The sequence below is a fragment of the Grammomys surdaster genome, unplaced genomic scaffold, assembly GCF_004785775.1.
Source record: "Grammomys surdaster isolate TR1022 unplaced genomic scaffold, NIH_TR_1.0 125984, whole genome shotgun sequence".
In the NCBI taxonomy this organism is placed as follows: Eukaryota; Metazoa; Chordata; class Mammalia; order Rodentia; family Muridae; genus Grammomys; species Grammomys surdaster.
In genome coordinates, this window is record NW_021620800.1 from 781,473 (window position 1) to 794,797 (window position 13,325).

Consider the following 13,325-nt stretch of genomic DNA (forward strand, 5'->3'; position numbering starts at 1 on the left):
AGCGAGAGCGAGAGCGAGAGCGAGAGCGAGAGCGAGAGCGAGAGCGAACAAGGAAGTATTCTCTATAGTGCACAATGGCAGGAGAACAGGAGAAGCAAGAGGCACCTGTAACACCTGTGCACAGGCAACATTCAGGGGTCACTTTCACTTGTCAGAACACATTTATAAGTAATGGAGTCCACTGAACATGTGGGGCTCTCAGAGTGGACAACAGGGCCATCTTTTGGGTCTAGGGAAGCCATGGGACATCTCAGGGCAGAGATCTGGTTAGAGATATGAAGCCATTACCTCAGATGGTAATGGGGGAGTAAGATTGATGTGTACTGATCAGGGAGATCATTATCTAGACTCCAGAGGACTGTTGGACACCAGAGGCACCAGCAACAAGCTTCCTTGAAGTGAAACCCTGAGAGGAATACCCTGCCATGGGGTTCAGATCCTGTGGCTAATGGCAAGATAGTTTAAGTTTAAAAATGGCGTGCCTGTGGATGGGTTTGTGCATGCAAGGGCAGTGCTTGTGGAAAGTCAACAGGGACATTGCCTCCCCTGAGCTGGAGTTACAGATGATTATGAGCAACCTGATGTGGGTGCTGGGACCTGAATTCTGGTCCTCTAGAAGAGCAGCAAGCACTCTTAAATGTTGAAGCATCTCTTCAGCTTGGAGCCAGGTATTCTTAACATCTGTTGTTCACACCTTCTGTGGTCCAGGCATGCAAGACAAGGTATACCATTTCTTTTACCATGACATTTGGAAAAACCCAAGGTGGCACATAGCTGGGCTCCTCAGAGTATGCATAGAGACTCCCGTGCTCAAGTTGTGCTGGGTTTATATGAGCACAGTGGAAGAGAACAAAGATGGCAGTGTGTTGGGGGTAAGGAGAGGGCTGAAGGCAGAGTGGGAGCTGACTGCTTCCTATATTAATCCATCAGGACTCCACAGATCCACTACTTTTGTGTAACAGAATGTCCAACCCAAGACCACCAGCAGGCTATACTGATTTATATGAGTGTGTAGTATGTGTGTGTCAGATTCAGGTACTATTTGATCCAGAAATTCAAATTATGCTAACAAGAAAGTGACTTATCTCCTTTAGTGGCTCAGCAGTGGCTCTGGACTCCTGTTGTACATCTCTGTGGAGACCGCTGTAGACATTTCTATATATTTCAAAATTGGCTGCTGTAGCTCTAGATCTCACGAAGAGCAACGGAACCTTGCAACTTCCTTAGTTTTTACTCTTGTTGGCATGAATTAGGTCACGTGCTGAGCATTGACCTAATTGGTTAAGGCAGGGCAATGGAATTTTTTGACTATCAGCAACTGATTCAACAGTCAACCTGGGGACTATGTTTGGTTTAGCTGTGGGGTTGAGGAGAAGAGAGAAGACTATGCAGGCTTTCTAGCACACAACTGTGGTGGGAGAGTGAGGGCCTGTTTAGTCCTCTGCAGTTGGTTGAGGAACCTGCATTAAGTTTACTGTGCCCACCATTGCTGTGGACACTCATATACAGAAAATCCCAGTCGCGGCCAAGAGTCTGGAGCCTGGGATGTTTTTTTCAGAGAGCTTTCCCAGGTAGGAAGTTAGCTTCAGTGATAAGCTTCCTTGAGTCAGAACTATGAGGGGTCATAGGCAGTACCTAGTGCCAGCCAAGTGTGACCTGGGAGCCCCACAAAGGTGATCCACTTGGTAGTATTTTTGCGTCCTCCAAGGAAGCAACAAACAGGTAGAGATTGGTTCCCAAGGCACATGAAGAACTTGAGTTACAAAATACCCTGATTAATAAAAACCTGCTATCAACTTTAACAGCACTAAAATTTCTGCTGTTAATAATTAGTCACTTCTGAAAAGGAACTGTATCTCTTTAAATTTATAGGGTATTCTGACTCATGTATTTCATGGGTCGGGGGTTGTCACATTACATCACATCAGCCTGCTGTAACATGATACAAAGCGAACACACCAAAGAACAAGGGAAATATTCTGGCCAGGCTCCTGAGCTGGTCTTCAAGATGGGGTATCTGCAGGGACAACTTGAAGAACCTGTCTTTGGAATATCTTCAATCCTAGGTCCATCGGTAGCAGCCTCTAGACACCTTCTTAGTGCATCCTGGTAGAGTCACATGCCAGAGGATGGTGGGGACTCAGAGGTCTGAGGTTGTTTCACGAGCCTGAACATCATTCCTGATCTCTGCAGAGGTCCAGGGAGTCAGCAGGAGATGGGTGAACTGATTTCCTAAACCCCGTGAGTCACTACTCACAGGACTTCATAGGATCAAGGGCCTACATGTTGTCTATCTGGACAAAGAATTCTGAGAAAAAGAAAGTTGGTGAGCTTGAAGTCTGGTGGAGGGAGGTGTGTTATGGACATATTTCTGTAGCAGCTAGACTACAGTTTGGTAGCTGAGAGGTGAGAAGTAAAGCCACCAGGAATCTGTGAATGGACATCCATCTCTCCATGTTACAGCAAGGCTTCCTTTATCCATCTGCTCATTCATCCATCCACCTATCCATTCTTCTATCCTTCCACCAACCAACTTATCCATCCATCCATTCACTCCCCCACCCACACACCCACCCTCCTCCCATCCATCCATCAATCCACCATTACATACATAATACATACATACATACATACATACATACATACATACATAGTCACCTCTTCATTTGTTCATCCATCCATCTATCTATCCACTTATGCCCATAGCCACTCATCCATCCATACAACCACTCATCTTTCCACCATTTCTCCATCTACCTAACATCTCTTAGTATTTCTAAGTACTTAGGAAATAACCAGTGGAAGTGGTTGATCCATACACATGGCGACTAACTTACTGTATAAACGTAGATGTGCTATCCCAGCTTCTGACCTCAGATCACCTACGTGTAAAAGGCATTTAGACTGACTAGGAACTAGGTAGTCTCTGAGACTTCTCCATCTCCACTGTTTTTGTCTAAGTTCCCCAGGGACTATCTCTGGGAAAAGGGGTACACATAGCTACCATTTATGACAAGTGATCCCCAGACAGAAGAGAATGTGGGGAAGAGGGATGGGAAGTGGAACTGGCTGGTGACAAGAGTTGCTATTTTCTGAAAGTCTTTGACATGAACTCTGCTTAGATGTACATCAGGAAAAGTGTCAACTTTTGATCTTTGACTACCAAGATTAAATGGAGACATCTCGTGAATATTGGAGATGTAAGGATGTTTGGGCCTGGGAGAGGTTCTGGGTGTTCTACAGTAGCACGAGTCCCAGCAGGATATTTCCCCGGGAAATGGGTGCCATGTGCCTTCTTACAGGCTGCTCTGGGGAAAGTAGAAAATACAAGATCCTGTGTTCTGGAACCAGGACCTCCTTTGCCACCTTTGATTTTGCCACACACTTGGGAGAACTTTCAAGTGTTCACCTTTCTAGTCTGTCTTCCTTCGTATGACCTTAACAGCTCAGAGGTTCTGATTTTGGAAGAATTATTATGGTTCCTGTATGTCCTCATTGTGTCTCAGGAAAGACAGTGCCTTGGGTCCTCAGGCTACTGTCAGAAGCCACATTCCTTCTTCTCAGATCTACCTTGGGTGTGTGCAACTCTGTGAGGGGAACTTAAAAGTCTGAGTGTGATCCTTAATATGGTGATTGTAAGTGGAACTGACCTTTGTTTTGAGGCTTTTTGCTTTCTAGTCTGGAGTGACATTTTTATGGTCATTAGCCAAACTCCATGTCTCTCGTGAATTGCCTGGTCCCATAGCTTTTGTCTAGGTTTCAAATGGAGGTGTTCAACTTTTTCTCATTAGTTGAAAATGGTTTTAAAAATAAGCGAGGTAAGCATGTTAACCCCTTGACAACCGTGTATGCTTGTGACTGTTAGAGTTCCCGAACGTGTGGCTCAATGCAGGGGTGAGCATGGCTGTAAGGAGATCAAATCCATGTTGAGGTGCAAGGTATATAGAGGAGGAGGAGGAGGGGGAGGAGGGGGAGGAGGGGGAGGAGGGGGAGGAGGAGAACAAGAAGAAGAGATGCTGGAGGAGGAGGAAGAGGAGGAAGTAGAGGAGGAGGACGATGAAGAGGAGGAGGAAGAGGTTAGCAGCTGTAGCCTTTGCAATGTACCTGCTCTGTGCCATATCCTCTTTCAGGAACTTTTCCATCAGTGACATCCTTCAGTATCCTATCAGCCCAGAAAAAGCCATGTCAGATTGGCCTGGTGATCCACTGGGTAGCAGGAGCTAAGCATATTGAACTGGGCACCCAATGGCCAAAAAGGACTTTGGTCTTGGCTGGTGTTGCAGTCAGGGGGACACTTAGGATATGCACAGGTGTTACATGCAGCAGCAATGTGTTTAAGAGATGGTCTATAGCTGAGCTTTTGTCTTTTATAAGTGCCCTATGAACAAATCTGCTTGGGCCAACCTCTTCAGAACTAGCCCTCCTTCAGGCAACAGGGCATGTAGACATTTCCCTTATATCTAGCTTCAGGCTGAATCCAATCTGAGGCTTTGGTGAAACAAAAAAGAACTCAGTCAACCTGGAATTCTATCCTAGACTGCTCAGATGTAAATGACTTTAATGTAGGATGAAGGGTACAGAAGAGAAGGATCTGGCTCCCTGGAGCCCTTGGGCAGGGCGCAAGTTCACTGGTACACCTGCTAGCCACCTTGCTCCCAGAGCACTGTCTGTGAGTGGAGGAGGATGCTTCCCTCCAAGGCCACAGGCAGAGCAGGGAGCTAAGGCAGGTTAATAGGGGATTAAATAGCTAACTTCCTGCCATGACCAGTTCTGTTTAAAAGGGGAGCTGAGAAAGCCAGCAAGATGGGAACAATCAATACACATCTGACAACTGCTTCTGTCTTCTCCAGTTTCATGCTATCCTGGTAAAGGGAAGGCATGTGGAGGCAGGGCTGCTCTCCCCTCTTCCTCTCTGATCCCCTCCTCTCTCATCCCCACTTTTTTCTCTCTTCTACTCTCCTGGTCTCTTTCCTCCCCTAATCTTCTCTCTTCTTTTTCATCTTTCTCTCCTCTCTCCCTTCTTCCCCTCGTCTCCTTCCCCTTCTCTGCCCACCTTGTCTTCCTCCTCTCCACTTCCCTTTCCTCTGTTCCCTTCCACCCTCCTCTACTGTCTTTTTTTCCTTTCCCTTTTCTTTCCCCTCTCCTCCCTTCTTTCCTTCCTGATTTCTATACTGGACATGAACATATTGAGATAGCATCAATTTCAGAGAACAAGGGCACAATTCCCTTCCTCAATTATTTCATTGAGGAGAGTCAAAGCAGTGCTTTCAGGGACTGGATTTTGGCAGGTGGGGGCTGGGCTGTTGCTCACAAACTCCTCCCTTCCCCCTTTTTAAACCCTTTAATGATGTAGATTAAATGTAGGGCCTCATACATGCTAAGCAAATATGTCTGTCCATCTTTGAACTACATCCCCAGCCCTTTGTTTTTTCACATTTTACTTTGAGTCATGGATTCACTCAGTTGTCCAGGTGGCCTTTGAATTCACTCTATAGCCCAGGACTGATTTGAACTAATGGTCCTCCTCCCTCAGCCTCGAGAACATGGGTATCATAGTGATGTGTCATCAGAACTAGTTTCTGATGCTCATTTCTTTGATGTTCTGGGCACCATCTCCTCTTGGGCATGGAGGTGAGTAGTCAGCTGAAAGAAGGTTTTTTTGGGCTTGGGTCTCCTTAGGGCTGCAGAATGCTTGGTTAGGATAGGATGCCCCTCTTAGCTCCAGCAGAGGAAGGAAGATCACATGGCCTCTTATGGCTGACTGCATGCTGGTTCTGAGGACGTTGTTACTAATTCTATCCTGAGAACAAACTAGGATGGCTTCTTGGGAAAGCAGGATAGAACATGGTAGGTAGATTGGGGCTAACATCTATGGAGAGGTAAGGGTAAACTGCACCCTCTAGGAGATGTCCTGCCTTTGCTTGGTACAGGCTCTTCTCACTCATGCCTGGGAGACCCCCTGCATGACAGAACTGACTTGACATTACTCTGCATCTCACATGGTAGTGCTGTTTTGGAGGTTCTGGAAACTTTAGGAATTGGGAACTAGCCAGAAAAAGTAAGTTACTAGGGTGCATCTTTAGGGGTATGTTATACCTAGAGCCTTTCTGTGTTTCCTGTCCATCAGGCTGTGACTAGCTCTCCTCTACCTCGTATGCCTGTGACCATAAAATTGAGTCAAATACATGGGTCCAAGCCATTCTGGACTGAACCCCTCTGAACTCGAGAACCAAAATAATCCATTCTTAAGCTGTTTATGTTGGGTGTGTTAGACACAGAACCAAAGATCAACTAACACAGGGGTGGATGCTAATGTTTCAGTTGGTATCTGAGTAGGGCTTTTGAACAGCTAGAACTGTCAATCATTTAAATGCCACATTGGGTTTTGTTTGTTTGTCATCTCAGAATCCTAGAAGTCAATAAGGCCATTGTTATCAGTCAGTTTTATAAATTGAGGCCAGGGCATGTACTCAAGGTCACCAGTAGGCGATCACACAGCTGGATTCTCATCAATAGCTCTTCAGGTGGCATCTTTCCTCACTGAGGGGATATCCCCTTTGTCTCAGAAAAGGAGACTGGAGAATGAAAACACTAGAGTCTAAAACAACATTTGTGTTCCCTCTGGTCCGCCAATCAGTGATGCACAAACCTTCTACATCTATGGTGCCTGCCATTTCTTCCCTGCCAACACCAGTCCCCAGAAATGTCTTTCTTCCTATTTCCATGTCTTTATATGTATGTTTCTTAACCAGGTCTAAACTTGCTAATGGCTGTGGTTTTCTTCCTCCCTTGCACTGTCTAAGTGAAGGATCTGGCTTGTGAGTGTTGCACTGCAACAAGAATGTATGTGATGTTAACATTAAAAGTAGCCTACCCATTTGTCTTTGCTTGGGCTCTGGAGTCAGGCTTTCCAGATGTTGACTTCAATCATTGGAGCCCCAGCTTCCTTATTTTTCTCTATTGTAATGGTGTAGGCACCTACCACGTAAAGTTGTGTGAGGCTGACACAAACCAATCATTGTGATATGCCCTGCACAGTGTTGGCATATCTTTCCTGAGGAAGGAGAAGATTATTGGAATGAAGATACTGTTCCTTGTGTAGGCAGTTGATGATGGTAACGGTGGTGAGCATCTCAATGGTCATGCTTTCTTATCACTATGATAAGAACAAACAAATGAACAAATAACAAAGAGAATGACTGAAGAGCAGTAGAGATTTGACTCATGTTTTCAGAGTGGGCTTTTTTTCACCATGTTTTTTGGCCCAGTGCATTTAAGTATGGCCTCACAGCAGAGGAAAAGGCTACGCAACTCATAATGGGCGTGAAGAAGCAGAAAGAGTGAGGAAAGCACTGGGGACCAGACATAATCCTCAATGTCTTGCTAACACTGATCTGTTTATTCCAGTTGTGTCCTACTTCCTAAAGTTTCCACCACCTCCTAAATAGCATCACTAATGGGGAGCAAACATTCAACGTGTAGGTTTGTGTTTGAAATTTCATATTCAAACTCTAACAGGGGTGATAGAAATGGTAGTGATGACAAATGGGTGGCCATGATGATGGTGATGGCTATTGTTCTTCTATTGAGAACTTACTCTGCCTGCCTGACACTCTACAGTCTTAGCAACCTGATAATGCTCTAATTCCATCCCTATCACTCATTTCTGTCTGTGGATTTGTGTGGTATAAACAGCTGGAACCCAGATAAGATCTGTTTGTATTCTCTGTTCTTAATCCTTTGGGCTTGTCTCTTATTTCATCTGATGTGTTCCTTGTCTATCTCTAGTTCTGGGCTCAACCAAGAACTCAAAAAAATAATATAAGAGACTTCTCTTCCCTTGAGAATTTTAAAACCACCGAGTCTCGAAAGAAAGAATTTTTATTCCTCCTACCTCTTCTATATTTTCTCATAACTCTACTAACATGGATGCTGCCTCCTGTTCCATGCTGTGCCAGCTCAGCCAAGTCCCCTTCACCATCTTAGACAGTAAAGGCCTTGACTTGAGGAAGTTTGGAAGTGGGGCCCTCAGTTCGAACTTAGCTTTCTCCATTACATGATTTCTAATGCCCACAGTCTGATTTGAATATCATGTTTTTATTAATATATTCAGTGAGGTTTTGTTTTTTTAACTATTTCTGGCCCTATCTCAAAGCATTGCCTACACATCAGTCAAAAAATGAAACAGGTCACCCATGCTGGCCTCTTGTTTATCTATTAATCATCTGGCAAATAAACCACTCAGTATCCTGCCCACCTCAGTAATATTTGTGATGTAATTTGTTTGGATGCCCAAATGTCACCAGCGTTGATTGTAAGAGCTGAAAAAAAAAATGTACTTGCTTAGCACAGCAAGCTCTAGGCCAAAATGTAAGCATGAAATCTCTGGTTTATTTTTGTAATAATGTTTACAGCTGTTTAATGACCCCGAGAAGGTTCAGTAGTCTGGTGTTCTGTATTTCAGAACAGGAGTGTGTGACGCTTAGAACAACCTTAGTTAAACAGTTAAACATCAACAATTGGGAAAATTGTATTTAATAAGCCATTGTGTTTTAGGTGAACTTGTTTAACTATTGCTTAACTTATGGAGAAGAAAGCAAGATGGGTTACAGAAAAAGCCAGGTCTTTTGACTTTTGGGGAGATGGATGTCTCCAGAACTGTAGGTTATAAGACCGTTTTGTACACCAGTTCTTTTGGACCCTCCCATGCTATTAATGGAAACAAGTTCCAATTGTGCACAACGGCCCAGGTGTAGGAGTCCTACAGGATGTCCAAGGTAACACCTTTACCCACTTTGATAAAATATAGAATATTTAGTTGTACTTGGCTAGACAACAATATTTAATTTTTAAAAAATCTACTTGAAATAGTTACTCTGAAAGTCATTTTATTTCCAACCATTCTTTTTCATAGTATAAGGATAAAACTCTTTCCGGCATCTTACTGGAAAGATCTATATTTTTGAGACAATTCATGAGGTTGCCCCCTCTCCCCCACACCCCCATGCTTGCAAATTGAAACTGTGTTTTTATGTAAAATTTACTTAAACTCATGGCTGCAAGCATTTCTGGTGTCCTGATAGTTTTAAATTTCATTTTGAGAGAAAGATACAATTAGGTCCTCTTGGAAGAGTTAAGTGAGTGCTTTTGTCATTGATATCACAGGAAATAGTTTTGAAAAGGAGTAATGCAAAAATGAAAATAACCATCAGCTCACTTAAAGGCAGCTGAGTGGGCCCTGGTACCTGCAGTGAGGGGCTGATGAGCAGGCATTCTGATCGTCTGGACCCAATGGCAGGTGTCACCAGCTGACATCCCCTTCCTTGTGAATAGTGCAATTGCAGGACTCAAGGAGAAAACATGGTTTTCTGAGGCCTTCACTAGACTCCTGCTTGTCTTCAGAGGTGGAGCCCAGACTTTCCAACACCATGGTGAGAAATGTTGAAGTGGCTGAAACTCACATGCCAGCCTGACTCTTCATCAGTATCCACCATGACATTGAATGCCATTGGTGTGCCTCACCATGACCCAGGGTAGGTCAGAATCAGGTAGAATGTTAGGATAGGCTCTCTGACTTCTAACCTACCATCTCCAATGAGGGCAGGTACCTGCCTTTGTTAGATTTGGGTAATGTACTCACTGATTCCTTCCATCAGTCAACCAATGCTTAGTGATTCACACCTTCGTATGCTTAGGAATGAGGCCACAAGCTGAAGGTCAAGAGCAAGCTATTTTCAATGCTGAACAGCTATTTCGTTTGTGTGTGTATGGTTGTGGTACCAGAGATGGAGGGCCTTATGCGTGGGAGGCAAGCATTCTACCTCTTGAGCTATATCGTTCATTGGTTTACTTCCTTTGTTGTACTCACATGAAAGTGTTGGCTGTAGTACTCCAAGGATCAGGCTGCTTGCTCAGTTGCCTGAAGGCCTGGATCATGGCCTGTCTGTCCTCTGTTGGCCCATGACTTCTTGATGTGGCCCCCAACTCCTACTGTGGGGATGCTGAGCTCCTAGCCAGGCTGCTAGGAGAGAATGGAGTGAATCTGTGGGCTAAAGCCTTCCTTGGAAAGTGGATGTCAAAGTCCAGAATTGTGCGTGTATGTGCACGATTGCCCTGCTTGTCAGGGGACATAGGGTGGGGGACAGGTCACAATCAGAGAGTTGCTGTGTGGCCTGTGAGGGAGCAGTGTGTTCCCCACAGGAAGGCATTCTCCATGCATTCATTCCATGGAAGGCTTGGGAAATGAGTAATAATACTCTCCATACGAACAGTAGAGCCCTCGCAGGCAGCCCACCTCCTCCAGTCCTGTGAGCGCCCACAGCAGCAGCTGGATCCAATCCTTTAATAGTAGGATAAATGACCCTCGGTTTCCCACGGTATGCATTTATGCGAGTTGCTGGAGTGCCACCATTGAGGGATCCCTGCCTGACTCTCAACAGTTATACTTGATGTGTGTGCTTGGGTACATGACTGCACATGAGTGTATATAAACACACATACACACACACACACACAGAGAGAGAGAGAGAGAGAGAGAGAGAGAGAGAGAGAGAGAGAGAATTTCTCCCAAATCTTGAACATAGTTCTTGTAGATACTTTCTCATCCCTTCCCTGTGATGATCCTTGGCACATGAAGCAGGTGCCAAGGTACTTAGAAGGTTTATGACCAATACTTGGTGAATGACTGAGGTGAGGCCTAAATGAATTGTGGATTGCTAAGTATGGAAAAGTTGGGGCTGGCCCAGGTTTTATGAGTCCCAGGCCGGGCCTGAGGCCAGCTTGTCCTGCCTCGGCTGCTTTGGCCCAGGGACAGAACATCAATTACTTCATATTCTTTCCAAGAACTCACATACCCCTTCTTAGGCAGTGGTTTGGAATGACACTAAGCAGGAGCCTGAGCCTACCTACTCACAGAAAGCTGAGGATTTAGAGATATTCTCTGACACAGTGCTACAATGCAGTGATGCTATCTGCCCAGGTTTTATGCAGGCTTACCTCAGGGTCCCAGGTCCTAGGAGTATCTTCAAGGTGCTGGCTGGTCCTTCTGAACACATGGTCTGTTTGGTGGTTAGATCCTTAAGAGAGTGGTCAATATCTGTCCCTTACTCCCCAGAGTAGGGACAGCAAAGATGGCTAAAGACTGGGATGATCCCCATTGGCAACTAGAGGGAGGAACATGGTGATGAGGTAATCTTCTGTGGTGCTTTTAGACCTTAAGGTTCTGAACTGTGAATGTTCTTGAACTTATGAAAAGCTGAGGTTGAAATGAAGACAAGTCTTTGGGGCCTAGCTGCTTCTATAGGTTGTGATTCTAGGATCTGTCCCTGCTCAACCATTTGTTGGGGGACAGAACCCAACATGAGCCAAGTGAGTCTTAGGGTTTGCTGCATGGCAGGCATCTACCTTCAGAGAAGAAGCACATGCATAAACTCAATGATGCACTGGCCTATTCAGGAGGACTCCAAAAAAGGGAATTAGAAGATGAAACAGAAAACCGTTGATGATCAACCTCCATCACAGTGGGTGCAAAAGGCCTTGTGAGCTCAGACAGACCTACATCAAGCAGTCAATTCTGAAGCACTGGGAAACATCGTGGTATCAGGAAAAAAAAATGGTGTTGATTTAAACAAACAACGGCAACAACAGTGGATGTTGACTTTTGAGCAGAATAAAAGCATTCCCTACTCAAGGCAAACTTCAGGACTCCCATGTTGAGTTGCTGGCCGGTAAAGGTGGGCATAGCCTCCAACTTGACACTCCTTGTTCAGCCCGATTGTACCTGATTGTAGCCTTGTTGCTTGCACACTCAACCTTCTCCTCTGTCTCTGCTGAACTGGCACCTATCCTCAGCAACCTGAAAATAGATTCATATCTCCTGAACTGGCCAACTGGACAGCCCTTGGAAGTAGGCCAGTCACGCTGGCATTGACCTCTCCAAACTTCCTAAGAGCTGCAGGGTGGACTTCTGTGCACTACCATGTGGTTCCAGAGACATGATTTACATTTGCTTAAGAGAGGAGCCAGCATGGCTTGATAGGATTGAAAGGTTCAGGGGGGCCCCAGACTAGGCCCTGGAGGTCACTCATGCCTGCAGTTGCTACTACACTCTGGGCATGCCCCTCTCTGATCACCAGTGGATGCCATGACTCCCTGGATTGTGACAATCATACCCACCAGTATGTCATCAGTGAGTGATAGAGACTGGTGCACCATGAGAATTCTCACGTCTCATGACGTGAGAATGAGTAGGTTTGTCGAATAAATTTTAGAATATCCATGACAACCTAGCTCCTGACCAAAAGGGAAGATGGCAAATTGAAAACTGTTTTTACTGCAGATGAACATGTGCCTCTGTGAGGATGTGTGAGCATGTGTAGAGTTGACCATGCCATCATTCAAGGGCTACACTGGACTGAAGTCCTTCTCCCTCCTGGAACTGAACACCCATGTCTTTGCTCTTGCCAAGACCCATGCCATTACTTTCGCACTGGAGACCTCCATGTGATGCACTGTCTAGTCTGTCTGGAAGGCAGCCCAGCAAACAGCAGACTCCACTGGGTGGAATGTACTTGCCCCACAGTTGATAGCTCTGGGCTTACAAGACCCCCAGAAAAATTTCCTCCAGGAAATTTCTTGGTCCCACAGTTTTGGCTAGGGTTAAACACAGGGTCTCTGGGTCTTCTAGCTGGCCAACACATTGAAAGACTTGACTATAAAGAGATGCACACAAATCCATTCTAAAAGCAGGAAGTGATCCTGGACTCCTTCAAGGGAAGACATGTTTGAAAATAGAAGGATTCCAGGCATGGGCTCATTGCTTTCCAAGCTAAGGACCCTGCAGACTCTGATGTGGAGGAGAGCCTGACCTCTGACCCACCTAGAACAGTCTGGTGTTTGCTGTTCTGCACAGGCTGTGGAGGGGGCAGAGGGGACTATTAAAGACAATTACACAGACTAGCTTTGAGTGTTTGTGTTTAACAAACAGCTTTGAGTTCTAATTTTCTGCAAAACACATACTGCAGGTACAATTTGTACTCATTACTGTATATTGGGAAAGTTATTAAAAACACTCAAACTTGGTTGAGACTTCCTATGGCATCGTCCCTGGATTTTAATTGGTTTTTATCTAGTTCAGCAAAAGATCTCTTTAAGGCCAATCAAAGTCCCTGGCTCGGCTGCCTTGCCAGCCAAAGGACAGAGAGAAATCATTATACAACATAAGTCTACCTCCATCCAAATACCAACAGCCTAGAAAGTCCACCAAGAGTCCATCAGGAGATCAGGTATAGAATGGACACCATTACCAGATGACAAAAAAAAAATCA

General features: G+C 45.1%; 1 protein-coding gene across 1 annotated transcript in view; it reads left to right on the top strand.

The window, feature by feature from the left end:
- Znf536 (zinc finger protein 536) overlaps positions 1–13,325 on the top strand; it is a 291,973-nt gene that overhangs the window by 185,615 nt on the left and 93,033 nt on the right. The gene's annotated exons all lie outside the window — the stretch shown is intronic.